The following is a 15,610-nucleotide window of genomic DNA, read 5'->3' on the forward strand; positions in this document are numbered from 1 at the left end:
AGTCTACTCAGGTAGAAGCCGAACACTGTACTAGTGTTTACCCAGGATTTGATAGCCCTAGGCAATGCCTCAGGATCAGAAGCAGAGAAAATCCGTCTGCTTTCTAGTGCTGCCCAAGGCTCTTACATGAGACAGATAACTTCAATTCTCCAAAGCCTGCGTGTATTTGTCTATTTAAAAAAAAATGAAAGCTGGGTGGATTTATCAGTCTTTTTCAGCTGAAAATTGTGTGGCAATTGATATTGTTGGGCCTTCCACAGTCAAACGCTGACTGAGCAGGGAAGAAATCTGCGCAGGTAAAGTCCCTCATGGCCCAAGCCCGCACTTCTCCCCGCAGTTGGCAGCTACGCACATGCACGGGTGTTGCACACCCCTTTGTTGTCACACGTGGTATTCCTGCGTCTGCATGAAAGCCCCGCCCTGCTCTCTCTGCTTTGAACTGCTACTCTTGTATAGCCTTCTCCTTGGAGCCTGCCATAGTGTTAGGCAGGAGGTTATGACCAACCAGGCCCCCTAAAACAGGACCTAAAGAACAATAGGTGATAGTGGTTTCTCCAGATGGGTCAGCTCAGGGCCCCCCAAAAAGGATGTAAAGAACAATAGATAGCAGTGGTCTACTAGTTGGCTCAGCTTAAACTGGCTTCGGGGTCTTTCTGGATAAGGGATCATACCTAGAGTTCTACTACCTTTTCCCATAGTAAACTTTTCAACTTCAAGGGTACTTAAATCCCTAGACATATTCTTGCATCTTAAATGTTTATTTACAGTGGGTAAAACGAGCTTCCAAGAAAGAGCATGCCACTTTCTTTTACTGCCCTCTGTGAGGGAGGCACAGGGAGGAGATAAAGGACAAATCTAAACCCCTCTTCTGCCAGAATGCAGCCGATTGCTTTTCCAGAGTATACTTTTACTTCCTTACTTGCTCTGGTTAAAACTCTTGACTTCAGGGCTGAAGAGATGGCACAGCAGTTAAGAGCACTTGATGCTCTTGAGGAACACCCTAGTTCAGTTCCCAACACCCACCTTGCAGCTCACAACAGTTTGTAGGTCTGGTTCCAGGGGATTCAAAAGCCCTCTTCTGACCATCTTAGACACCAGGCATGCACATGGTGCATGTACATACATGCAGGCAAATACTAGTACAAAGAACTCTTGACTACTTTACTCCTGTGTTGTCTTTTTACGCCTATATCTGAATTTTTCTCTTTTGAGACCACAAGACAAAGACTGTTGCTGATGTAGAGACCAGAGGAAAGTGTGGACCTCTCCATAACACTAGCATCACCTGCCTAGGTCAGCCCTACCCCTAACACAGCTGTATAAAGTTTCCGTTGTAGTTCTTAAGCTATAATAGGCTAGCTTGTTGGTGTTCTCGTTGGATGGGTGGGAATAGGAATGTAGCTACCACCTTGATGTTTCCATGGTTCCCTTGGTGTCATAGCAGCACTTCCATGTTGTGGGATATTTGGACAATGTGTGAAGATGTATTGCTGTGATTGGTGTAATAAAAAGCTGAATGGCCAATACCTAGGCAGGAGGTATAGGTGGGATTTCCAGGGAGAAAACGGAAGAGGAGAAAAATCTAGGCACACAGGAGACACCAGAAGACACAGAAAGGAAAGAGGACATGCAAGATGGAAGAGAGGTAATGCCACGTGATAGACCATAGATTAATGTGAATGGGTTAATTTAAGTTGTAAGGGCTAGTTAGGAACAAGCCTAAGCTATAGGCTGAACTTTCATAATTAATAAGAAGTCTCCGTGTCATTATTTGGGAGTTGGCTGCCGTGATAGAGAAAGACTTACTACATATGGTGCCCAATGTGGGGCTTGAATATCCACATAGAGTCTGAGAAAGCAGTCTTTTGTCTCTCAGGTAGGCTCAGCATACAGAAGCATGGCTCTTTTAAGAGGCCCTGCTATGTAGCAGAGCTCTTGAGCAGCTGGTGTGCTAGGTAAAAATGCCTGCTGCATCATGGACACAACAGCTTTCCAGAGCTGGGACAGTAAACACCTACATGAGGCTAGGCACTCAAGGAACCGAGGTGTGTGGAGCCAGACACCAAATGGCTGGCATGGCCATTTAGGTTTGTCTTATGGCTAGAGAACACTGCAAGTGCACAGTAAAGTGGTCCAGACTGAGAAAACTTTTAAACATATACAGTAAAAAATGGTTTAAAAATAGACAGTGTTAGAAAAGAATAGTTTAAAGATAATAAAGTCTTTAAAGAGAGGGTAAATGCTTCAAGATATTTGATTATACTGTGTAAGATGTATCACTCTGATTGGTTCAATAAACAGCTAAAGAGCCAATAGCTAGGAAGAGAGAATGCTGAGAAAAAGAAGGCAAAGTCACCAGCTGGACACTGAGGAAGCAAGACATGAAGGATGAGAGGTAAAAGCCATGAGCCACGTGGCAGTACATAGATGAGTAGAAATGGGTTAATTTAAGTTATAAGAGCTAGCTAAAAACAAGCCTAAGAGCTGGGCGGTGGTGGCACACACCTTTAATCCCAGCACTTGGAAGAGAGAGCCAGGTGGATCTCTATGAGTTCAAGGCCAGCCTGGTCTACAGAGTAAGATCCAGGACAGGCACCAAAACTACACAGAGAAACCCTGTTTCAAAAACAAAAACAAAAACAAAAATAAGAAGGTGCTAAAAGTGTATGTGTTTTCAGAAAAAAACAGACCAGACACCAATAAAGACAAGTAGCCCAGGTGATCCAGCCTCTCAGAATGCCTCTGTTGCAGTCTCCTCAAAATTCTGTATCCAGAACAACTTCAAAGCTGCTAGCTGAGATGGTCCAACCTCACAGACTACTCCAGCCAAGACTTCAGATAAGCTGTACACTTTCCCATCACACAGAGACTAAGCAAAAATAATACAGCTAGCTCTCCCAGGGCTTGACCATTATCCCAATTTTCTCAGGTCCTCTAAAGATGCCATCACCCCCAGATAACAGAAAGCAGTCCAGAGAACATAACAGCCACATTCCCAAGAGGTGGGGTAGGTGGTTTGTGGTCATTCGTTGGGTTTGTGAATGTTTGTTATCATTTAGGGGGGTTGGTTACAAGTGGTTATTGGTAATGGTTAGGAAAAAAAGTGAGATTAAATTCAAGGATCTCTTTCTGAAGGGAAGAGGGGGAGATATAGTATAGAAATGTTGGGATAAAAGGATGGGTTGTTGAGTCTACTTTTAAACAACCACTAGTCTCAAATATTTTACATTGGTATGGATTTTTGTATAGTAATACAAATTTAAGATTATTTTTGTTAGAATATACTCTATATGTTTCTACTTTTGTTTAAGGTATTTTTGTATATTGATACAAATTTAAGGTTATTTTTATTATACTGTTGTGATGGTTTAAAAGAAAATGGCCCCCAAAGGGAGTGGCACTATTAGGAGGTGTGGCCTTGTTGGAGGAAGTGTGTCACTGTGGAGGCGGGCTTTGAGGTCTCTTTCTCAAGCTTCCCTCAGTGTGTCAGTCTACTTCCTGCTGCCTTCTGGTCAAGATGTAGCCAGCACCATGTCTGCCTGCACGCCGCCATGCTCCCCTTGATGATCATAGTGGACTGAACCTCTGAAACTGTAAGTGAGCCACCCTCAGTGAAATGTTTTCTTTATAAGAGTTGCCGTGATCATGGTGTCTCTTCACAGCAATAGTAAAACCTAGCTGTGACAACTATATATATGTTTCTATTTTTGTATAAGGTATTGTACCTTTGTAGCTCATTTAAAAATGTAATGTAAAGTTCTAGACCTTGAAAGCTGTTTTTATAAACCATTTAGGATAATTAAGAAAAATTAGTCATCTTTAACAATCAAACTTGTAGTCAGGTATGTTTTCAAGGTCATACAGAGATATATTTTAGATAGGTAAATGGTTTTCAAACACTTCAGGAACCTACAAATATGGCATTTAAGATGTTTTAATAACTTAAGGCTTTTCATGATGGTAAGACATGTCTGCTCCTGGCAGCACAAATTTATTTCAAAAAAAGATGATGGGCATCAAAGAACTCAATCTGCTTTCAATGTGGCAAAGCTATCCATTTGGGTAAGAAACTGCCCTTGCCTCAACTGATGACAGTACACTGTCCAAATTGGATAAGCAAGACATAAAAGAAAGTGACTGCTGAACTTTGCCAAGATAAGGTAGGACAGTCCTCCAAATTTCCTGCTTCACAGAAAAGTCTGTCAGGTGTTCTAGGCCTGTAGGCCAAAGATTGATGCCCTAACATTACAGAGGAACCTTGGGTGACTGTCCAGGCAGACTCCCATCTCTGTCGTTTCTTAGTTTTGGAAGTTGTTTGCTCTGCACTTCCTATTTACTCAGGTAATATTATATCTTCTCAGGTCACTTGTGGAGTTGAAGATGAGATAGCTATCGTTACAGTTTTCCTTATTACCAAAATCAGAAAAGAAAATTACATAAGATATATAAAGTGTATAAGGTTGGGAGACATAAAAGCTTAAATTGTTTATCTAAGAAAATGTTTTGAGGTCTAAAAAGATAGTTTTAGGTTGGTAATACAAGTTAGGATAAAAAGTGAATTAGATACAAAAAACTTTGACCTCACTAAGATAGGGAAGATAATACAGTAGTTTCTCCAAATTTGCCAAATACAAATGACTGGACATTGTGAATGTAATTCTTTTTTTTAAGATTTATTTATTTATTTAGAAGAGGGTGTCAGATCTCACTACAGATGGTTGTGAGCCACCATATGGGTGCTGGGAATTGAACTCAGGACCTCCGAAAGAGCAGCCAGTGTTCTTTAACCTCTGAGCCATCCCTCCAGCCCTGTGAATGTAGTTCTTACCTGATAATTGTTCTTATTCTATATACTTTTACTATGCTAGAGTTAAAACCTTTCCTTTTTGTTTAGACAAAAAGGGAGAAATGTGCTATATTTGTACACTGTGTGAAGATATATGTGCTATGACTGGTGTAATAAAAAGCTGAATGGTCAATAGCTAGACAAGAGGTCTAGGTGGGATTTCCAGGAAGAGAAAGGAAAAGGAGGAGAATCTAGGTGCCCAGGAGACACGGAGATGAAACAGGAGGTGCAAGATGGAAGAGAGGTAATGCCATGTGATAAAACATAGATTAACGTGAACAGGTTAATTTAAGTTGTGAGGACTAGTTAGGAACAAACCTAAGCTATAGGCTAAGCTTTCAGAGTTAACAAGAAGTCTCCGTGTCATTATTTGGGAGCTGGCTGCCGGGATAAAGACTTACTACACCTCTGTGTTGCCAAGTTCGGTGCTACAAAAGAAATGGCTGCCTCCATACTGAATAAAAACAGGAGAGAAGGGCTGGAGAGATGGCTCACTGGTTAAGAACACTGACTGCTCTTCCAGAAGGACCTAGGTTCAATTCCCAGCACCCACATGGCAACTCACAACTGTCTAACTCCTGTTCCAGGGGATCTGACACCCTCATGCAGCATATGTACAGGCAAAACAGCAATGCACATTAAATAAATAAATAAATCTTTAAAAAACAAACCAGAACAGGAGAGTAACTACCTGGACACCCAAGTAGGAAATCCAAGGAAGAAGCAATAAACAGTCCTTCGTGGTCTGTGGTAAAACAGGTGCCTTTGCCCACCGAGCCATCTTGCTGACCCAGTAACTACTATTTTTCTCATTTTTGAAGAAATTTGACTGCTGGAGAGATGGTTTACTGGATAAATAGCACTTCCTGCTCATCCAGAGGATCTGAGCTCGGATCCCAGCACCCATGTTGGTGGTTCACAACTGCCTATAACTCTAGCTCCAGGACATCTGACACCCTCTTCTCCAGCAAGCTTTCTTGTCAAACCAACTTTGGACCACCAGCCCGCAAATAATGATCTGGAGACTTATTATTAATTCTGAAAGCTTAGTTGTAGCTTGGCTTTTCCCCAACTATCTCTTATAACTTAACTAACCCGTATTCTTTTTAAATCTATATCCTACCATGTGGCTCGATTACCTCCTCTTAGGACTTGCTCTAAGTCTGCTGGCAAAATCTCAAACCTAGATCCCTCCTCCCAGTTTCTCTGACTTCTGCCTGGAAGTCCCGCCTATCCCTCCTGCCTAGCTACTGACCATTCAGCTTTTTAATACACTAATCTCAGCAACACATCTTCCCACAGTGTACAAATATCCCACAACATTCTTCTCTTCTCCTCAGGCGCCCACATAAGCATAGAATACTTGTACACATACACAAACACACCACAAAATAAAATATTTTTTTTAGGGCTGGAGAGATGGCTCAGAGGTTAAGAGCACCAACTGCTCTTCAAGAGGTCCTGAGTTCAATTCCCAGCACCCACATGGTGGCTGACAACCATCTGTAATGAGATCTGGCGCCCTCTTCCATATACATAATAAATAAATAAATCTTTAAAAAAAGTATTTTTTTAAAAAAGCTTCTGATTTAAAAATAGTTGGCTTTTTAAAAAGGTTTACATTTTATTTTTAATTATATGTCTCTTTGTGGGTATGTGCATGAGTTTGGGTGCCCACAGAGACCAGAGGCATTGGATCCTCTGGAACTGGAATTACAGAAGGTTATGAGGTGCCCAACAAGGTGCTGGGAATCAAACTCGGATCCTCTGCAAGAGCAAGTGTGTGCTCTTAATCACTGAATTTTTATCCAGTCAATTTTGTTCATCCTGGTCCTTTTTATAGATTCTGAGTTTTATGTTAGAAAAACCACTCCACCACCCCAAAGATCATTTGAATTCACCATTTTTCACTAATTAACCTCATTAATTCAAACACAAAAGATGGGCTGGAGAGCTGACTCAGGTTAAGAGCATTTGTCTGTAAATCCAGTTCCAGGGGATTCAAGGACCTCTTTTGACCTCAGCGGGTAGCAGGCACACATATGATGCACTTACATTCATACACATAAAATAATAAAATAAATCTAAAACACAACAACAAAAAAGATGTCCAAGTAGCATTCAGATTTGCTAGTAGGTATAAGATTGAATCTTATCACCAATATAGTTGCTCCCTGATAGCGTCTAAATTTAGTAATCCTAAACCAACCACGTGCAAACAGCGCCACCTCCAGGCCAGCCTGAGAAGTCTACACTAAGGTCCTGGATGCAATTGCCGGCCACTGCTGTCTGCTGTCAGTGTGCCTGGAGAGGAGAGCTAAAAGAATACTGCCAGTGATGACTTCAGGGGGTGACCTGATATCAACAAAGATTTGTCTCTTGGTATGTCCATCCTCACCACCAGTGGACATTTCCACAAGGGAAAGATTGGATGGGTCACTGGTGCCCATCTGAAATTTTCCAGAAGTCCAAGAATCCATTTGTATTTGCTCCCATCCCAAACCAACCGCGGACCATTAGACTGGAGCTGTTTGTCACAGAAGTGTCCTACAGCCAGCCATGGCTGTCCTGTGACTCAGGCTCCAGGAAGCTGGTCTTAGCCTAGGTCAACCATCCCAGGTGAAACAAAGAATAAGTCATATGTGAGACCAACTCATGGCCTAATGGTACTAGGGGCCTGCTGGCCAACCTAGCCTCTGAGACCCCCCCATGGGACAGAAAGGCTGAGGCAGGATAGACAGCCAGGGGGGAATTATGGGTACATGGGAAGAAAAAAGAGCCCTTCACCCAGGAGTCTGGTTCAAACCTCTCACCAGCTGAGAATCAAGAATGCCAGCACAATTACATTTGCTTAAGGCTTCTTCTCCTTTCCCAGGTATAAACCTGTAATTTTCTAGAAGTATTTTAATTGCATTTTTATTCATTTATCTGCTGTGCATGTGTGTGCATGCGTGTGCACATGAGTGTAAGTCACGGTGCAAATGTAGAAGTCAGAGGACAACTGGCAGGAGTTAGCTCTCTCCTCCTGCCATGCAGGCAGGTCCCAGGTTGGGATTCAGGTCATCAGGCTTAACAGCAAGTCCTTTACGGATGAGCAGTCCAGCTCACTGGTCCCCAATTTTCTAGGCACCTGACACTAGAAGAGATGTCCTGACCCCTTTGTGAGACCCTAGTTTAACTTTATCAGATTATAATCACATCCAAGACACTTCTAGGTCCATCCTGTAACTTACTTATTGAAAATAGAGAGGGAGGCTGGGCATGGTGGTGCCAGCCTTTAATCTCAGCACTCGGGAGGCAGAGGCATGTGGATCTCTGTGAGTTCAAGGCCAGCCTGGTCTACATAGTGAGTCCCAGGACAGCCAGGGATACACACAGCGAGATCTTGTCTTAGTTAAGGTTTCTATTGCTGTGAAGAGACACCATGACCACAGCAACTTTTTTGTCTTTTTGTTTGTTTGTTTGTTTTGTTTTCAAGACAGAGTTTCTCTGTGTAGCTCTGTCGACCATGCTAGCTAGACCCGAACTCACAGAGATCCACCTGCCTCTGCCTCCCAAGTGCTGGGATTAAAGGCTGGCACCACCACTGCCTGGCTGACCACAGCAACTCTTATAAGGGAAAACATTTAATTGGGCTGGCTTACAGTTTCAGAGGTTTAGTCCATTAGCATCATGGCAGGACATAGTGGCACACAGGCAGACATGGTGCTGGAGAAGGAGCTACATCTTGATCCCATAGGCAACAGGAAGTGATCTGAGCATCACCCTGAGTGAAGCTTGAGCAAAGGAGACCTTAAAGCCCACCCCCACAGTGACACACTTCCTCCAACAAGGCCTCACCTACTTAAAAAAAAAAACCACACCTCCTAATAATGCCATTTCCTATGAGCTTATGGGGGCTAGTTACATTCAAACTGCCACAGATCCTGTCTAAAAACAAAACCAACAACCAGAAAAAAAAAAAAAATATATATATATATATGTATATATATGTATATACATATATATATATATAGAGAGAGAGAAAGGAGGGTGCTGGAGAGATGGCTCAATGGTTAAGAGCACTTGCTGCTCTTGCAGAAGACTCAGGTTTAGTTAGTAGCATTCACTTGGGGGCTCACAGTATCTAATTCCAGTTTCAGGGGACTGGCACCCTCCTCTGGGCTCCAAAGGCACCAGGCATGCATGTGGTAGGTACGCATACATACATTCGGACGAATACTAATACACATTAAAGTAAAAGACAGAAGGCCAGGCATGGTGGTGCATGCTTTAATCTAAGTATTCAGAGGCAGAGACAGGTGGATCTCTATGAGTTTGAGGCCAGCCTGGATTACACAGTTCTACAATAGCCAGAGCTACACAGTGAGATCCTATTCCAATAAATAAAGCGACAAATCGGAAAGAGCAGTGATGGTACACAGCTTTTAACGTGCAAGAGACAACCTTTGTAAACGGAGGTGTGAAGCCAGTGAAGATTTCTGCAGAGAAGCAGACAGGAAAGCTGAGCGGTAGAGCTGAGTCTTTTCGCGAGCCCCCGTACCTCCTAACAAACCTCTCCTCTGCTTCCTACTGGCTTACCCTGCAACTATTTTCTGCAGCAAAGCGAAGGACCTGGCTTTAACTTGAGTCAAGATCACTAAAAAGTCAGGCTGTTGTGGACATCAGAGGACAGCTGTGCCTCCACCCTTGCCTCGGCTGACAAGGCCTCTTAGAAACACAGCAAGAGCCGGGCGGTGGTGACGCACGCCTTTAATCCCAGCACCCGGGAGGCAGAGGCAGGCGGATCTCTGTGAGTCCGAGGCCAGCCTGGGCTACAGAGTGAGATCCAGGACAGCCAGAGCTACACAGAGAAACCCTGTCTCAACCCCCCTCACCCCCCGCCCCACAAAAGAAAGAAAGAAATACAGATAAGTTTGTGGTACCTCCTCCAAGAGATTCCTCTTACCACTGGCCAACCACAGGGAAAGAGTGGCTCTGCTCCACCAAGAATTCATGATTAAAAAAAAGCTTGCTCTTCCAGAGGACCTGGGTTTGACTCCCAGCACACACATGGTGGCTCACTACCATCTGTAACTCCAGCTCCAAGGGATTCAACACCATCTTCTGATCTTTGAAGACACCAGACACATATGAAGTACATAGACATGCATGCAAGCAAAACACTCAAACACATAAAATAAAATAGATAAAACAACCCTCATGAAACTGCTTATAGCCAATTTAAACAAATCGGAAGACTGTTAGGGAACTCTCAGAGTTGATGGGAGCTGAGTAGCCAGGCTTGGGAACATCTGGGGACCACAGAACAAAGTGTAAGTCCCCCAAGAACTTCAACAGTAATCCGTTAGCCAAAGTTCCGCCTTCCCACCCATGAGTCCTGGCAATACTACAGTCAGCCATGTTTCTTCCTCACTGTACCTCCTGAGAGGAAGGGAGGAACATTGGACAGGCTGATTCTAAGTCACATGTCCACTCCCTAGAAGTACTAAGTCTGGAGTGGGTGGCTCTGGCCTTCAACCTTTCCTCACTACCACCCCACACAGAAGCAGGCTCTCCAGCAGAGACTGTGACAGTCTGCTAGGAGCTGTGTAGTCACTGATTCTCTAGATGCTGAGCAAGAAGGATGCTCACCTCAAGGAATGCCCAGCCTAAGTCCCCCTGAGGCCCTCTGCTCTTCTAGAGTTGATGGAGACAGCCAGGGTAAGGACAAGGAGAGCCTGCTTCTCAGGGCACCTGTTCACAGTCAGGACCGACGAGCCCTGAGGATGAGATCCAGTCACTGGGGCAGAGAAGCTTTGGGCCATCTAACGCCCCATCATTGCTTAATCCATGCTCCTTCCTTGGTGTTCCTCAGGGGCCTCTTCCTGCTGAACACAGTGCTGTTTCAGTGTTCATAGTTATACCGTAGGCCTAGGCTGCTAAATGTGATTCGTAAAAGACCATTTAAATGCACACTGTACAGGAAGTAGTAAGACCAGCTTAAGGAGAAAGAAAAGACTAAAAAAAAAAAATCAAACAAAACACTAAGACAGAAAGAGACTGGAAAATGGGATGGGGGAAACATTTATCTCAAGAAAGAAAGAATGGCATTCAGTCCAAGGGAATGTGGGGTCCCCTTCTTCTTCGAGGTCCATTGGCCACCAGCCCACGAGGACAAAAGGGCAAAATCGATGACAGAGAACCTTGAACAGCCTGTGAGCAAGGTGGAAACAGCCTTCCGGGAGACAGCTTCAGTGAGACAGCTCAACTTTTTTCCAGAGTATAGGGATATACAGGATTGGGGTGGTAGCTGGGGCAAGCCCTAATTTGCATTAGGTGGCACGCTCCTGTCACATAGCATGGCCCTATGAAAACAGCTAGAGCATGCTACTTAATTACCATGTGGGCAGCAGGGAAAGAGCGTCCGCAGGGAACTGTGTCATCCCCGAGATTAGTCAGGCATCTGGGCCTAGAGACATCCTCCAGTAGACTAGGTAGAGAGCAGGGACGCCTTCACTGGGGGAGAGGGGAAGGGAGTCCTCTTTATTGTACAGAGCCCGGGGAGAACTGCTAAGCTATGGTTGACGGCAACCTCTGACCAGTGGGGGCCTCCAACAAGGAAGTGTCACTGAAGAGCTGTGAAATTAGTATCACATGACATGACATATGAAGAGAAAACCAGAGCAGGCATTTTGGTTTTGGTTTTGGTGAGACAGGGTCTTCCTAGCCTGGAACTCACTTTGTAAACCAGGACGGCTTGAGGCTGTGACAAGCCTCCTGCTTCTGCCTCCAGATGGCTAGGCATGAAGGGACCCTAACAGGCCGAGCATGGCAAGCATTGCAGACAGGTTTTGCCCCTCTCCCCCCTTTCCGCTCCCCTGCTAAAAACCATGACGTTCCTAAAGCTATTGCTGTGCCCTCGTCGTGAGACTCCCGAGCAAGACCACCACAGAGCCCATACCCGATGCAAAACACACAGGGGTTTATTGATAACTAGCAAGCCTGGGCTTGGTCCATGTCCAACACTCCAACACAGCAGGTAGAGGAGGACGGCCCTGAGCTCTCAGAGTGAGGGGTTTTTAAAGGGAAAAACCCACAAGCAGGGTGGTACAAGCCTTTGCATCATATGATTGGGTGAGGGTATGTAACCTTTGAATTTACTGGTTGGGGGTTACAGTTATTTTTGGGCAGGCCTGGACAAGTCCCAGGCTCTGTCCTTGAGCTGCCATGGGGGCTGGCTGGCCTAGCACATACTGACTGTGGGGGCTGACTCTGTGGCCCAGGCTCTGTCCTTGAGCTGCCATGGAGGCTGGCTGGCCTCACACATTCACATTGACCCATGCACATAGCTCTAAGTTGGAGAGGGGTCCCAGACAGGAAACAATTGACTGAACCTTGAGCAGTCAGAGTACATGCAGAAAGGGAGCTACTGCAAGGACTATGTCTTTTGTTTTTGGCCCTCCCAGAAACTGCTTGCTCACGTCTCAGGAAACTGAAATTGAGGCCTGATCTCTGAGAGAAGACTGAGCAGCCTGTTAAGCATCTGCTTGGTCCTTTCACTATCCCATAAGGTCCATTCCCTTATTTGGCCACTGACGCATTCTTGAGACAAAACACCAAGTTCCAACAATCAAAATTCATTATTTGGCTAACATGTCCAATCAAGATTCACCAATTCACTGTAGCACAAACTCCCCCCTTTTCCCCTTAAAAACCCAACTCCTGCAGAAACACCCTCTCCTACTCTCTTGATTTTCCCTTGCACTTGCAGCTGCTGCTGCTGCTGCTGCTGCTGCTGCTGCTCTGGCTGCGGCTACCGTTGCAGCCTCTCCACCCCACCCCATCCCCACCCAGCTTGCCCATCGGGGTAATAAATCTCCTTTGTGCTAAGAATATGGTGTCTGGGTGTGTCCTGTACCAACACCAACCTCCCTTACAACACATGGAAGGTTTTGGGATCTTTCAAAACTGGACTTTTCCATCCTCTGTGGTCACATGCTTTTTTTGCTTTTTACTCATGTTTTGCGTTGAGTGTGACAGAGAGGCGGTTTGGGCCCTTAGGACCTTGTGTTATTCCTCAGGGGAAGCTGGCTTTTCTCTTAGTTGTCTGTGCTGGCCAGAGCTTCACTGGGACTGGGGGCTAGGCTCTATTCCAGCCCCTTCCCGCCAAGAGGAAGGAGGAGAATGGATTTGCAACCTCTGGCTGGTTCCCATGCCCTAGTCTGAATTTCTCTATTCAGAGATATTTATGGGAAGGCACAAGGGTGCTCCAGGCTGAACGAAATGACTCAGAGGCAGTCCCAGTGTGGGATGATTCTTGCCAAGACACAGAGACATGAGCGGCACCAGAGAGAGCTTGGGACAGGGTGTGTCTCAGAAGGGATTCATCTCCATAATTTATGATGCTTCCTAAGGTATTACAAACTAATTATAAAGGTAGGCTTGAAATAAAAAGAAGAAAAAATGTAACACACACAGAGGGAGGGAGCACACACACACACACACACACACACACACAGAAGCTATTTAATTTATATATAAAAAAAGGTTTTGCTAAAATAGTTACCTAGCTATTGAAAAGAAAAAAAAATCTTGTAACCTTCAGCAAAAATAATGAACTTGTCACAAACAAAAGCGGTTTCCAGGCAAGTTCCTTAACCATTAGCTGTTCTTATCCCAAATCCCACTGCTAACTATGAAATTAACTGAGCCACACAGCTGGGAAAGTTGAGATCGCCTCAGGGAATTGTCTGGTGCCAAAGATTACACTTAATGAACTTCACTATTATGTATTTGATTTCACACACACACACACACACACACACACACACACACACACACACTCACACACAAGCAACTTGAATTTATTCTTGGAAAAAAAAAAACCCAAAAAGCAGGCAGACGTAGTGGCACACATCTTTAATCCCAGCACTCGGGAGGCAGAGACAGGCAGGTCTTTATGAGCTGGAGGCCAGCCTGGACAACATAGTGAGTTCCAGGGCAGACAGGGTTACATAATGAATGTAATGAAACCCTACTTCAAATAAATATATTAAATGAATTTTTTTTTTTTTTTTTTTTTTTTTTTTGGTTTTTCGAGACAGGGTTAAATGAATTTTTAAAAGAAGTAATCCAAGCTGGGCGGTGGTGGTGCACGCCTTTAGTCCCAGCACTCGGGAGGCTGAGTCAGGCAGATCTCTGTGAGTTCGAGGCCAGCCTGGTCTACAGAGTGAGATCCAGGACAGGCACCAAAACTACACAGAGAAACTCTGTCTCCAAAAAACAAACAAACAAACAAAAAGTAATCCGTTTAGAAATCAGGACAAGCGGGGGTAGTGGTGGTGCACACCTTTGATCCCAGCACTCAGGAGGCAGAGGCATTCAGATCTCTCAGTTCGAGGCCACTCTTGTTTATAGAACGAGTTCCAGGACAGCCGGGGCAACACAGAGAAATCCTGTCTTGAAAAAACGAAAGACAAAAAGAAAAGAAATCAGAACAAATAAAGACAAATTTGCATGTGTAAATAAGTATGACACAGTGGCACAGTCCAGCGATCTCAGCACTCAAGAGGTAGAGCAGGAGGATGACGTGTTCAAGGCCAGCTTAGGCTACATAGAGTTCTAGACCAGCATGGACTACATAGCAAGACATGTCTTAAAAAAATGAAAAACGGGCTTTCAAAGATGGCTCAGATTAAACAGTTGCTTTGCAAGCTTGAGGACTAGAGTTTGGATCCCCAGAAACTCACATAAATGCCAGGTAAGCATGATGGCCTACCTGTAATTTCAGCCTTGGAAAGTGGAGAGAGGGGATCCCCAGAGTAAGCCACCTAGCAAGACAAGTCACATCGGTGAGCTCTGGGTTTGATTGGGAGACCCTGAAGGAAGTGGAAAAGCAGTGGAGGAGGACTCCCCACATCCGCCAGCCACATCAGCCTGGCACACACCCACATGCAAGTGCAGTCACACACAGGAAGAGTCATGTAGACACACACGCACACATGAAAAATGGGAGTGGAGCAGAACCTGACCAGGTATGACAGCACATCTACTAAGCTGAACAGATAAGAAAAACAAAGCACATAAAATTAAAGTATTGGTGCAGCATGGAAAGGCCTCAGTGGATCGAGACACAGCTAAGGACTGGAGCGCTTGTCTAGTATGGGCAAGGCCCTGGTCTCACTGTAGCACTGCCGTTCCAAGGAAAGGAAACTGGGGGACTACAGAGATAACTCAGTAGTTAAAAGCACCTGTTGCTCTTCCAAAGGACCTGGGTTTGATTCCCAGCATCCACATGGTGGCTTATAACCACCCATAACTCCAGTTTCAGAGGATTCAGTGCTCTCTTTTGGCCTCTGTGGGAACCAGACACATATGTGGTATACAGACATATATTTCAGCAAAACTCTCATACACAAAACTAAAAATTAAAATATTTTTTTAAAAAGAAAAGTGAGCCAGACGATGGTGGCCTTTAATCCCAGCACTTGGGAGTTAGAGACAGGCAGAGCTCTGTGAGTTCGGGGCCAGCCTGGTCTATAGAGGGAGTTTCAGGACAGCCAAGGCTACACAAAGAAACCCTGTCTTAAGAAAGAAAGAGAGAGAGAAAGGAAGGAAGGAAGGAAGGAAGGAAGGAAGGAAGGAAGGAAGGAAGGAAGGAAGTGAGGTGGCTGTGGAGATGACTCTGTAGGTGAGAGCATCTTCTGTGAAAACATGAGGACCTGAGTTCAGATCCCCAGGACCAAGTGAAAAGCTGGGTATGGCTATAGGTTCCTGTAACTC

Source organism: Peromyscus californicus, unplaced genomic scaffold (assembly GCF_007827085.1).
Source record: "Peromyscus californicus insignis strain IS unplaced genomic scaffold, ASM782708v3 Scaffold_4__1_contigs__length_199733344, whole genome shotgun sequence".
Classification (NCBI taxonomy): domain Eukaryota; kingdom Metazoa; phylum Chordata; class Mammalia; order Rodentia; family Cricetidae; genus Peromyscus; species Peromyscus californicus.